The 13,625-nt window shown below is 39.1% G+C and overlaps 1 pseudogene; it reads right to left on the bottom strand.

The window, feature by feature from the left end:
- Positions 1-3,738: 3,738 nt before the first annotated feature.
- On the bottom strand, positions 3,739-5,315 carry LOC113430859 (noggin-1-like; annotated as a pseudogene).
- Between the last annotated feature and the right edge of the window lie 8,310 nt (positions 5,316-13,625).

Raw genomic sequence — 13,625 nt, 5'->3', positions numbered from 1 at the left:
GGGCATACACGCGATGTGGCGCATGCGTGATAAGGACTGACTAGGCAAGGAGGGGAGGGGCAGACGGAGAAGGGCAGGGCCAGCCAGGGGCACGATTTGCCGGTTCTCCGAACTGCACAGAATCGTAACAACTGGTTCTATAGAACTGGTCCGAACTGATAGAATCCTACCCCTGGATATAAGAATATATCTGAAAGCATTGCCATTTTTCTTTTTTAAAAAGCAGTATTGACTGCTCATTATTAGCATAAACCCAACCTTTTTCTGGCTGAAGCAAAAATAAAATCTCTGCCCTCTCATGTTACATGTATACAGGGATGGTGACAACCAGTGAGCCAGTTATAATGGCTAGAAACATACATTCTGTGCTATCAATGAATTACATGAGGTACCTTTGGGAAATACATAGAAAAACCGGACATATGTGACTTTCCTATTTCTCACTAATCTGCAATGATGACTAATCTTACTCAAGACATTTTGCAGTGATACCTCTTGGATTTTGTTGTCCTAAGCAACAGCAAACTGAATAGGAAAGAAACAAGTATCAAAGTGTTTTTTTCTTAATTCTTTCCATTATTACAGCCTTCTGGGTTATAGTGTGCTTGCTGAGGGAGGGAGGTCAAGGGTAAAGGAAATGAACACTTTAAAAATGTTACAAAGTAGGATATTCACATACATTTTGCCAATGTTCATAAGCTATACAGTAATTGCAAAATTAGAATTTGTATGTATTCCTTTGAAGCAGCCTTGACACCTGGCAACTGACTTCCTTCAGTTTTCTTGATAAGATTTCAGAAATGGTTTGTCATTGCCTACTTCCTAGGGCTGGGAGAAAGTGACTGGCCCATGGTCACCCAGCTGGCTTGTGCCTAAGGCAGGACTAGAACTAATGGTCTCCAGGTTTCTAGTCTGATGCCTGTAACCACTATATGAGACTGGCTCCTAGAATGGATTATTGGCATATAAGTAGATTTCATGATAATAAGAATGTAATAATATGGTCTTGTTGTGCCTGTTTGAACTGTTATCTCAATTGCTGGAAAACACCTAATCTTCTATGCTCTGCTCTTATGATCATTATGTTGTGAGAGCCTTTGACTCAACAAGCCTTTAAGCAATCAACAATTATAAAACAAGACACAGGGACATCTCTTGAAAGAGCCACTCAGTTTCAGGAATTAAAAAAACTTAGCAGAAATTCCCACCTCACTCTAGTTATGGGCACTAATGTTCTGGAATGTTTATTGTGGAACCACGATGGCTCAGTGGTTAGAATGTAGTACTGCAGGCAGGGGTGGGATCCGACTGGTGTAACTACCGGTTTGGTGATTTTACGCTGCGCGTGTGTGTATATCATCGTCAGCTAGCTGCCTGGAGAGCTGAGCATGGGTGCGCAGCGGTTGATAAAGCACCCTTTCCCTGCTTTTTCAACCGCAGCTGTGTCGCGCAAAGCAGTTGTGGTTGAAAAAGCAGGAAATAAAGGTCAGGTAACAGCCCGGGCATGCGGGTGGGCCAAAACTGCAGCAGAGATAGAACCGGTTCTATGTATGCTCTCTATTTACTGTTCTTCAGAGCAACCAGTTCTACAGAGGTGGACAGAACCGGTAGAATCTCACCCCTGATTGCAGGCTAATTCTGCTGACTGCCGACTGCCAGCAATTCAGGTCTCATCAGCCCAAAGTTCTCGGCCTTCCATCCTTCTGAGGTTGGTAAAATGAGGATCCAGATGGTTGGGGGAAATATGTTGACTCTAACTGCTTAGAGAGGGCTGTAAAACCTTATGAAGCAGTATATAAGTCTAAATACTATTGCTATTGCCATATTCTCAAGTGCTGAGACATTTTTTAGGCAAGGTAGGAAGGTTTGAAATATAACTCTCAAAGGATTTGGAGTGCTTCTGTCTTATGAACCCAGAACTGTCTTGCAATGTTGAGTTTCTATTGCATTTGTAGGAAATGATTTAGGAGGAAGTGCATTTTGGCAGATCTGTTGCCTTATGAAGTCAACATTGGTTCCTGTTAAGGTCCTTATTGTCTAATTTTTCATTAAGTCAAGATGAATAAGGAATTCCTCTGGCCAGGGCTTTTCCTCAAAGCAGTATTAATGTGTTTTCTTCTAGAACGGAGATGGCACAAATGTATTCTGGCATACCTCATGCTGCCTTCACTGCTGAATCATATTCTGCCTTCGTAGTGAGGCCCCTGATATCATCTACTGGCAGGAAAAACAGCCACCAGTCATTCTTTCAAGCAATGATACTGTTCTGGTTTATGAGGCAAAAGCTGAGGAATTCCCCAGCCTGCATGGATCAAACACTGCATAACATCTGCTTGAGCTTGATGATCTACATTGTCCTTGTTTTCAGTCCTAAAATACAAATACATTGAGTAATACAGACACAGAATAAAATAATATCAGAGCATTTCAGCATCCCAGGACGCTGTATTGCAGACCTCAAAGTAACCATTTTAGAAGCACAAAACTTACTCTAAGCAACACTGAGCAAGAGATTGCTAAACTCATCCAAACATCTCATCACAAAGGATTTTTAACACTTTGCAATTAATTGATAACATACTGGCAATCTATCTCACATGTAACAAGCCATTCAATCACATAGGTAAATTAAATTGCATCAAAATATCACCCAGCTTTATACAATTGGCCAGATTGGTTCCAGAGAAGCCAGAGAATGTTCTTTTGAGATGCTAGAAGGTTGGATAATTTAGCAACTTACATGTCATTTCAGACATACGCCATCAATTATGTAATTTTCTTGAAGGTTGTCAAATTATTATTGTGATATCATCCTACCCAAGTCTAATTAGAAGTCCCAGGAACCATGTATATAGTATTACACCTGTATTGCACATGGGGTATGTTTGAAACAAATACATAGAAAGGAAACCAGGCCAAAGGAAGTTTTAGCAAAGCAGGCTTGTATTCTATTAGAATTTATAGGTTTTCCCTTTCAGATTAGATAGTTTGTGTCTCTACCTTCTGAAAATGATAGTGAAAGAGCAAATGTAAGGTGCCAGTTCCATTTACTTAAAAATTTGCTAGAAATTCATATAGATAAAAGTAAACTGAATAGCAGTTCTTGAATTTCAAAGACCTGGATCAAAACTGCAGAACTTAACTTAAACAAAACTTTTTAATAGAATCCACAATGGAAAATGTACCCTATATATAAGGCTTACTAAATTACGCATAACCAAGACTATAAATATCTATAGTAACATAGAGATAATAATATGCTGAGATTTGTTAACCCAAATTCTAATTAAGACCTTTTGTTTCTTTATCCCCCTTTATTTTTTAATCTTAATCTCATGCATCATCTCCAATTAAAAGAAAGAAATACTATTACTAAATTTCCAGAGTTCCAAAATTCTTGATTAAAACATATATAGTTTCTGCTATTATTTCGTCATAGCACATTTGAGAAAGATGCTGGTGTTTCTGTTTTGCATTTGGCTAGCATTCTTTGGGTATGACAGAGAACTGTAATACCTGGTCTTGTTTTGTTTTTACATAGCTGTGAAGATTCCTCCAAGCACAGGTTTTCAGATGTTCATGAAAGACATCTCTCATTTTCATTACAATTATTGCTCTCAAGTTTATGTCATCTTGAGCTTTAATCTAATTGGGAAATGACAACAAAATCCTCACGAAGTCCAATGCTATAAAAAAAATCCTCACGAAGTCCAATGTATAAACTTCACTTCATCCGTATCACGAGCAGGCACACTTACATGCAGTTACAACAGGATAAGGAATTTATCTCCAAACACATTCCTTACGAGACTTTCTTAATGCATTTCTAGAGGCTGGGGTTCCATTTATCCAACAGTGCCATGCTGGGAGTTTGATGTGGGTAATTTGGGCTGGCTGGCAAGACATGCCTGGAGGCCAAGAGCTTGCAAGGGGGACCACTGCCTTCTGAGACTTTCTACTATTCAGAGGCTGGGTTCCATTTATCCAACACTGCCATGCTGGGAGTTTGATGTGGGTAATATGGGCTGGCTGGCAAGACATGCCTGGAGGCCAAACTTGCATCAGGTCACAGTATGTATGGCGTATCCAGCGTGGCCAGAAGACGGATCCCATGTCTACCCAGGAAGAGGTTAAAGAACAGGTTGTACTATCCACTAGCCATCGACATAGATGATGAATGAAGGACTGGCTCAAATTACGAGCGATTCCATCCTCAAAAGGCAGCAATGGCTGCAACTTGGGAAGCTGAAGTTTGCTTGTCTCCTGCAGGAGCTTCTTCTTAAATCGGGCTGTATGTTTAGCCAGCTCTAGGTTCTGTGTGCTCAGTTCTTCAGTGCTTGGGTTCCAACTTTGGGGGTCCTCAGGAGACATCCAGAAAGGGTCATAGGAAGATCCCAGAAACTTCATCAGCTTGGAAGTATGCAAGTGCTTTGGCTTAGGCACAGAATAGTGGTAGTCCTCAGGAGAGAGGGAGATGCTGTAAGGCCTTGCTTGAGTCTGCAGCTTAACTCCAGGTAAGATGTGTGTCAGGATTGGGCTGCTCCAATACCCTGATGTTATTCGATGGTCGGGGAACCCCACTTAAGGAAAACCCTCCATTTTGAGAAATGAAAATTGCTCCAATGTAGTGGGATTCCTGGCTCCATTGCTCCAGAAGCAGCATACAGGCCAACCATACTTTAACATCCATGTTTCTTCAGGACTTGAATGTGTCTCAATTGCTGCAAGCTAACTCTATGAGGCTTTCTTTCTCTCCACCTCTTTTATTATCAGCCTTTGACCCAGAGTTTAGCAGCTCCCCTCTATCCTGCTTGCAGGCTTGGATAACAAATAACACTGTGGTTCCCATTGACATAAACAGAGAGCCCTCGTTTAAGCCATTTGGACCTTTTTTGTTTTTTTTACTAACCTAGAGTTTTAATGATATGCTATCATCAGCATTAATAGTTCAAGAACTTTAAGTTGAGCAATTCCTTAAAAATGTTAGGGCTTGGATTCACCAGCCACTGTCAAATTGAAACTTAGTTCTGGGTTTTTAGTCTAAATCAGCATTCCCCAACCTAATGCCCTCCAGATGGGTCAGATCACAAATCCATCATTCCTGGCTATCTCAGATTTTCACTAAATCCGTCCACCCCATAGTAGACTATTAACTTGACATATATGCAAATTATTGTAACAGTAAAGCGGTTTCTGGATTATTGCATACCAAGCTTTTGTTCAATTGCTTGCATTGCATTTGGATAATATGCATGTTCTGCAAGAACAGTTGTGGTTCTGGAATCGAGTTCTTTTGGAACCTGAACATAGACCATGCAACCATTCAAAAATTTGATTCCGTCTCCAACAATGAGATATCAAAAAGTGGGAATGATTCTTTTTATCTCTATACAATTCACTAGAAGTCCCCCAATAAGACAAATGTTCAATTGCCAGGCATAATAGATGCCTCATTTTCCTCATTTTCTCTGGAAAATTGAAAATTCTTCAGTTAAAATCCCATCTGAAATTTCACTCTAGCTTTCTTTGTAAAGGCAACAATGATTAGCCATGTTTATAGATCTTTTTGTGACCCAGGACTCATTCTGACATTAGAATGAAGCAATAGAACATGTTCCAAGTAGAACATATTCTGTTGCATAGATGGTAAGTCAGTACAGAGAAAACTCATACATGCTTGGTCAGTAAATAGATCAGTCATGAGAAAAATAATTACAGCAGAACAATAATTACCTGGTGCAAAAGCAAGAGTTTATTCAAACATATCTCTAGCATTAACCTTGAAAATGGAGAGTTTTTAAGCTAGAAACTTCACTATTATATCCAGATATCAACTGTAAACAACCAGTCTTATTAACTTGAGTTATTTCCTCATAAGAAATGCTACATCTTAAAACTCCTATACTTACAGGACATCCTGTTTTACAGCTGGAGTATCTTTATGCATCTGAATTTCCACCCACCAGCATTTTGGGAATCTGAACAGTGTTATTCATATTCTCCAAGGCAACTCTGCAGTTATACAGACACAAACACAAAACAGATACTTCTAAGGAACTCATACTCCCCTCCCTCCAAATTTAATATTAAAAAAAACAGGTGTTGTTTTCAAGACACATGTGATTGAGAAAACTAAGCTAAATCATTCTTCTGCTAATCAGCTGCTTTCCTATTCACTGGAAGATGCTATCCTGTTTTGACCATTTAAATATTCAGTGTCCGCTCCATTCAGCTTTTCTGATGGAGTACATGATAACCTATACCTCAGCACCACACTATCAAAGTATGTCCTAATGGTACGGTAGGTTCCCAGTATGATACCTTGTGATGCCAGATGCTCATGGACACTTTATTTGTTTTTTAATTGTTATTTACATTTAATACACGACTAATAAAAAACGAAAAACCATCAAAATGTAAAATGTTATGTTTTAATACAATTCAGTTTTAAAACAAATTAAATGTTGATCATGTAAATTATTGTCTTTCCTTTCCACAGGTAGTCAGTTCAAAAATTGGGAGGGCACAGATGCCAGAATTTTTTTTTCTAAAACCAAAATAATAATTTGAACAATCCAGGCACAAGAGATATAAAGTTTTTCTAAGTACAAACATCTTAACTGTCTTCCTAAAACCTGGTTCATGTTCATATTACTAAGTGCAAATCTTCAGAGTCTCTTGGTCCTGATGCACGGACAATCCATTAAATGTTCCAGAAGACTGCCTGGATACCACTGCCTTTATTTTATCATCCATCTTTAGCTGAGTCGACCAAGGTGTGGCTGTTCTGGAAGGATTTTTTCCCCTCTTATTCCATCTCCAGATGCTGCATATTGATCAGGTAGAATGCATTGTTGCTCATGGAGAAGGTAGACTGAAATTATATATTCTGCGTCAGCCAATTTGTGGCTCCAATAGGTTCTGCTGGGTCTGCCAGGGTCTGCCCTCTTCCTTTTGGCCTCTGACTTCTTCTCTTGACCCTCAGTCCTATTTTCAGTGTAAGAAAGACTGGAGTTAAGTTTAGCAGGCAATTTGTGTCCTCCCCACCCCGCAAAACTTTATTAAATGTCAAAAACATATACATTCCAAAAGATCAAAGAGAAAGGTTAGAAAGAGGAAAAAAGTGAGTGGAAAATAAAACAAAATTGGGTGATGCAGACAAGTTATAGAAAAATCTATAAAAATGTTAACTTCCAGGTTTTTTTCTTTACAGTTATACAAGCATGAAATACAATGATCCTTTGAACTGGAATAAACCGTAGCACACAGTACTTCTGTACTCATTAGCAGTTCTGGTCATCAAATCCCAAGGTTAAAATTTGTTTTCTTTTAAGCAAAAAGTCCAAAAGTGGTTTCCAAGGAAAAACAAAGCTGGACAAAGTCTTTTCTTTAATCAAAGCAGCCAATTTCCCCCTCTCCTCCAAATCTATTATCGTCACAATCCATTCTTCCATTGTTGGCACTTGTGAGTCCTTCCATGTCTGGACATAATGCTGCTGTTATCTTGTATAAGAACAGAGGGTTATTTTTTTTAATAGGTTGATCAGCAGTTGGATGTCAGGGTTAGAGTGTGTGAAGCCTTGAAGTAAACTAGCCTGTCCTTAATGTATGCCATGATTGAAAGCACCCTGCTCTTGCTGGAGCAAAACTACATAATGGGTAGGAGAGACAGGAACACTTTATTTACAATGCCTACTGCCAAGGCCACGTATCTCCAAATGTACCCATTGCCATGGCAACAAAACATTTGCATTTAGGAAGAAATTATCTCCCTTATTTCTCTGTTTAATGTTTAACTATACATTTCTAAGAGAAACTATTCATCATGAAAAAGATGATTATAAATAATAATATGCAATCCTTTATATAAAGTTCGTGAGATAACCATAGCTGTCCTTCAAAGTCCCCTTCCATAGTATCAATTCAATTTCACTTCAACAGTTTTCCTATCCTTTTACCCCATCTGCTCAGAAGCCTCCTACTAACAGCACCAGGACTCTTCAAATAATCCTGTCTCTAGATTAAATTTGTCAGTGCTGTACTCTTCAAACCATCTAAATCAGGGGTGGGGAACAATGGCCCATTTACAATCTGTGGACTTCAACACCCAGAATTCCTGAGCCAGAATTCTGGGAGTCAAAGTCCACAGGTCATAAAGTGGCCATTGTTTCAGTGGTGGGATTCAATTTTTTTTTTTTACTACTGGTTCTGTGGGTGTGGCTTGGTAGGCATGGCAGGGGAAGGATACTGTAAAATCTCCAGTCAGAGGTGGTAGCCGGTTCTCCGAACTACTCAAAATTTCCACTACTTGTTCTCCAGAACTGGTCAGAACCTGCTGAATACCACCTGTGCATTGTTCTCCACGCCTGATTTAATCAATGTGGTTTGTTCCCCCCAATTTCGCAACTTTAACATGTGTGGACTAACACCCAGAATTCAGTGAGCATGATGCCTAAATCAAAAGGAATTCTTTTTTTCTGATTCTCACAAAGTTCTCTTCAGCAAGATCTATTGAAATGAAGAAGGGTATGGGGGCAAGAATTTCAATAAGTGAACAATTTCCAATTTATCAACAAAATATCTTCATATATCTTAAGGAAAAATATTTCTGGTTCTCTTGTTTACAGCATCTGTAAGCAGAGATTAAATGAGTGAGACCGAAAGTAACATTGCATCATTGGATGCAAACCTTTTCTACCTACATCAAAATGTTACACATATGTCCCAAATAGGTGGAGCTTGAGATGTGCTGCTCTGATATTACTTTAAAAAAACAGCAGATTCTTTAAAATATCATAAAGAAGAAAGTAAGTCTCTTAATTGATCAATTAAGAGACTTACTTTCTTCCTTATATCTTCAAGAAGATAATTTTTATAGCTACTTGTTTACATAACAGTCACCTAAATCTACCAGTCTTGGAATCAATTCTTATGCATCTTTATGTGGCCAAAATGACACCATCTACTGAGAGAAGCTATTTTATTTATTAGATTTAAAAATACATTAAATCTAATCTTGTCTCATTTCAAAGTGACTCTGGACAGCCTACAGCATTAAAAACATTAAAACTACATAAATATTTCTAATATTTTTATTCCCAGAAGGATTCCCTCAGGCTCAGAAAGGAAAAAAGTGGAGAAGGGAGGCATGCAGCACCCCCCTGTGCTCCATTTTGGGGCCTTCTGGGCCTCAGGGAAGCCTCTTAGGGTGGCATTTTTGTTCCCAGGAAGCTTCCCTGGGGCCCAGGAAGGCAAAAAATGGAGGGGGAGGGGTGCTTCTGTGCCCCCCCTCCATTTTTTTGCCTTCCTGGGCCTCAGGGAAGCTCCTGGGTGAAGCAGTAAGTAAGCGAGAGGAATCCCAGCACAGCTGATCATAGGAACCGCTGATCGTCAGGAGAGAAAAAAGAAAAGAAATACCTTAAGGAGTGACTGGGCAGGGAAGAACACAGTCAGCGATGTTGGGTGTTAAGTTTGAGGCATGGGTTTAATGAACGGAGACCAGACTGTAAACCGTGAACTTCAGCTCTTTATTCACAAGCATAACAGAGACAAAAAAAACCCAGCTAGCAGTCACTCTTTTATAGAGTAAGCTGCTATCCGGATAACCAATGGATAGTGTTATAGCGTTTGAATCTTGGCGCGGCCCGCCAACAGCCAGTCAGATTGCTTGGAATGGACCAATCACAACTTGCCATTATATAGGCCAATAGGACGTACAGGATTACGATCCTGCTAGGCAAATGAATCTTTATTAATTACATTTCTTTCGTTCACAACATTGGGCATGTGCAATGTTGCACATGCGCGGTATGGACTGACTGGGCATGGAGGGGAGGGGCAGCCAGGGGCACAATTTGCCAGGTCTCCGAACTGTGCAGAATTGTAACAACCGGTTCGATAGAACCGGTCCAAACCAGTAAAATCCCACCTCTGGTCCAACCTCTTGGTTAATTCAAGAATCCAAATTAAAGTTTTCTCAATGAGTTTCTGCCTAGTTTCCATTTGAACACAACCCATGAAGGGAACCCACCATTCTCTGAGTAATTGGTTTTACTATACATGGAAAATGGTAAGAAGCAGTCCAATGAGAACCAAGCCTGATAGAGGGCAGAGGTTGCAGGCTAATTTGGGGATGAGAGAACAAAAACATGGGCTGAAGAGGAGAAAAAATAGAGTAGGCTGTCCTAAAGAAAATTCATGGTTCCTTACTGCTCTCAGTAACTGATAAAGACAAAGTTCTTTATATATTAGCTCGTGTTTGAATTCTGGATCTTCTATTATATTTTTGTATTAATCATGTTTTGCTCATAGAAATTTGAAGAAAATGTTACCTTCTAAAAGTGGCATAATTACAACATATAAAAACATCACAGGTTTTCAAACTCACTAAGAGTCAAACACTGTAGAATGTTTATTTGCTAGTGCTAGATTTTGCTCAGATTGATTAATATAAATATTAAAGTTAAGATTATCTGCCTGTGCAATATAATTCAATCTAAAAACAATATTTAAAAATAATGGCTCACCATTATTTTTAAATGACAGGAAACTAACTAGATCTAAACCCAGCATAACAGCTTTAGTTTTATTTAATATTGGATAAATATGTAGTATTGGCTTAATATGTTTGTTTGGAAGAATTCTGCTATTTGGTTTTATATAAAGTCACTATATAACCACCAAATAGGCTATGTAGCACATGTAATTTCTCTCACTGGCTGTTTTTTCAGACCTTCTGAGACAGCCTGAATGTTTCGATATATGTATGTTTAGCTGCATCACATTCAATTGTGTTACCTTTTCATTCCAAAATGACATCTGTAATGGACTGGCCAGGAAGTTAAAAGTCTTTGCTATTACTTTGTCCTTGTTTTGAGTCCTGATGTCAAATTTGTGCCCATTAATTATTTTGTGTGCAATGTTTCATATTATCCTATGCAGAATCCAGATGGGCATTGAAGGAATATGCTGACATATATTGCATTAAAAGAAGAGAATGTGGAGCCTCTGTAGCCCAACAACTACCAGACATGTTCTGATTTTTGGCTACCATAGCCTTATGAGGCTCTCCTTCTGCAATGTTCTCTCATAGTGTAATCAATCCTAGCTAAAAAAACCAAAACCTTGAATAATAAGATTGAGTGTATTGGGATAAGATGTGACTCCCTAGCCTCTATTACAAAAAGCATTCTCCATTTGGATTTGTGCTCAACTGGATGTTCCTCCATAAGCCAATCAAATGTTTAGCTAAGAAATCTTAGTACAACAAACTATCAACTCTAGTTTACATCCAACAATAATTAGGCTCACACAATGTGCTATGCCAAACACTGTCTTTTAACAAAATGTGTGCATCCCACTACTCAGCTCTGTAGAAAGAAAGGAAATCTAGAAAAAAAAAGTTCCCTCATTGGAATTTCCCTCATTGGAATTAAAATATTGGGATGCAATATAAATTAGCATTTGGGGGGCACATCCCACTGTTATTACTAGTATAGCAATCTATTTATTTGTATATCATTTATGTCAGAACAAACAAAATTATGAAAATAAAATCAAATAAAAAAATAAACAGGACCACATTCAAGATATGGTATAAATATGCATGTCTGAAATAATGTTTTCAACAAATTTCTCTCTAGAAACAACTCCAAATATAATCGCAGCCCCCAAAACACAGCTTTAACAGAAGTAGAAGAAAATTATTTCATTATGATTCTGACAAATCTATTTTGTGCTGCATTATATATGACAGGATGTTTTCCTGGAATCTTGCAGATATAAGACAATAAAGCAAATAGCGAGGAAGATCTCCAACCGTATTTGTTCAGTACTGTATGGACAAAGGCATGAATTATAGAGAATAATTCATAACGTGCCTTCGGGCACTGGCGATGTCATCAGTCACATTCATAACTGATCCAAAGCCCTTCTTTTGGAAAATTCCAAATTGATAGCAAATTCTATAACAATAGGAGTTTTAATGGAAGGAAATCAAAGTCATGCCCTATTACTTGCTAAGGCAGAATTTGAATAGAATAACAGAGTTGGAAGGGACCTTAGAGATCTTCTAGAAAATCTAGTCCAAAGCCCTGCTCAAGCAGGAGACCCTATACTCTTTCACACAAGTGATTGTTAATCACTTCTTTAAAACCTCCACGTTTTGCTCTACTTGTGGAGCACACACAAATTTTGAAGATAACCTGATCCATTGATTAATTGTTCTGTCAGGAAATTTCTCCTTATTTTTAGGTTTGTTCTCTTCTTGATTAGCTTCCATCCATTTCTTCTTGTCCTGCCCTTAGGCACTTTGGAGAAAAGGTTGACCCCCCTCTTCTTTGATTAGATTAGATTCAACTTTATAGTCATTGCCATGGATACAGGCAATGAAGTGCAGTTAGCATCCAAGCAGAAGTGCAAAACAACAGTAAAATATAAATATATGTATGCAAATATGCAAGGCATCTATGAATATGTCAATGGAAAACACAAAAAAATGTATGTACATGAGCACACGAAGATAAGTGTGACTGCACATATATGAACATATACAACTGTACAAAATGTTTATAGATACATTGAATATAAATACAAATGCACAGAGGATTATACAAAATACATCATATATTATCAAGGGAAGCATCAGCATATGTGTGGGGACAAACGAACTGAGAAGTTCAGCAAGGAAACCACTGTGTGGTAAAAACTGTTCCCTAGCCTACTGGTCTTAGACTGCAGGCACCTGAACCTCCTCCCAGATGGAAGAAGAGTAAACAGTTTGTGGGCTGGATGGAAAGGGTTCTTAACAATGCTGTGGGCTTTACGCAGACATCGTTTCCTCTGAATGTCCACAATGGCAGGAAGTGGAATCCCTATAATGCGTTGGGCGGTTTTCACCACCCTCTGTAATGCCTTTTTTTCTTTTATAGTGCAATTTCCATACCAAACTGAGATACAGCTAGTTAAGATGCTCTCGACTGTGCAACGGTAGAAATTAATCAGAACAGCTAAGGAGAGGTGATTCTTCCTCGGTAATCTCAGCTAGAAGAGGCACTGGTGAGCTTTCTTAATCAGACTAGTGGTGTTAATCTGCCAGGACAAGTCCTCAGAGAGGTGGATCCCCAGGAACTTGAAGCTGGTGACACATTCTACCATTCTCCCGTTGATGTATATAGGAGAGTGTGTGTGACCATTCTTTTTCCTGAAGTCCACAATGAGCTTTTTGGTCTTGTTAGTATTAAGTAATAAGTTATTGTCAGAGCACCACGTAGCTAGGCACACTGCACCTCCTCCCTGTACTCTGAATTGTCGTCATCATTGTTGAGTCCAATCACCGTAGTATTGTCTGCAAACGTGATAATGGAGTTAGAGCCATACACAGGCCTGCAGTCATAGGTGAAGAAAGAGAACAGGAAGGGGCTCAGCACACAGCCTTGGGGTACACCAGTACTCAGTGTGATAGTACAGTGGTCCCCAACCTTTTTTGTACCAGGGACCGGTTTCAAGCAGAAACACTTTTTCAAGGACCGGGGGGGGGGAGGCTTCGGTTTCCTCCCGCCTCGTTCTTCTCTCAGTCGCTTTCTCGCTGCTCCACCAGCCCAGGAAGAAACTGCTTCAAAGAAGCC

The sequence above is a fragment of the Notechis scutatus genome, chromosome 6, assembly GCF_049901735.1.
Source record: "Notechis scutatus isolate UNSWTSFEM ecotype Mainland chromosome 6, rNotScu1.2, whole genome shotgun sequence".
Taxonomy (NCBI): Eukaryota; Metazoa; Chordata; class Lepidosauria; order Squamata; family Elapidae; genus Notechis; species Notechis scutatus.
The sequence above is the reverse complement of the archived record's forward strand: the minus strand, read 5'-3'. Positions and strand labels throughout refer to the sequence as shown.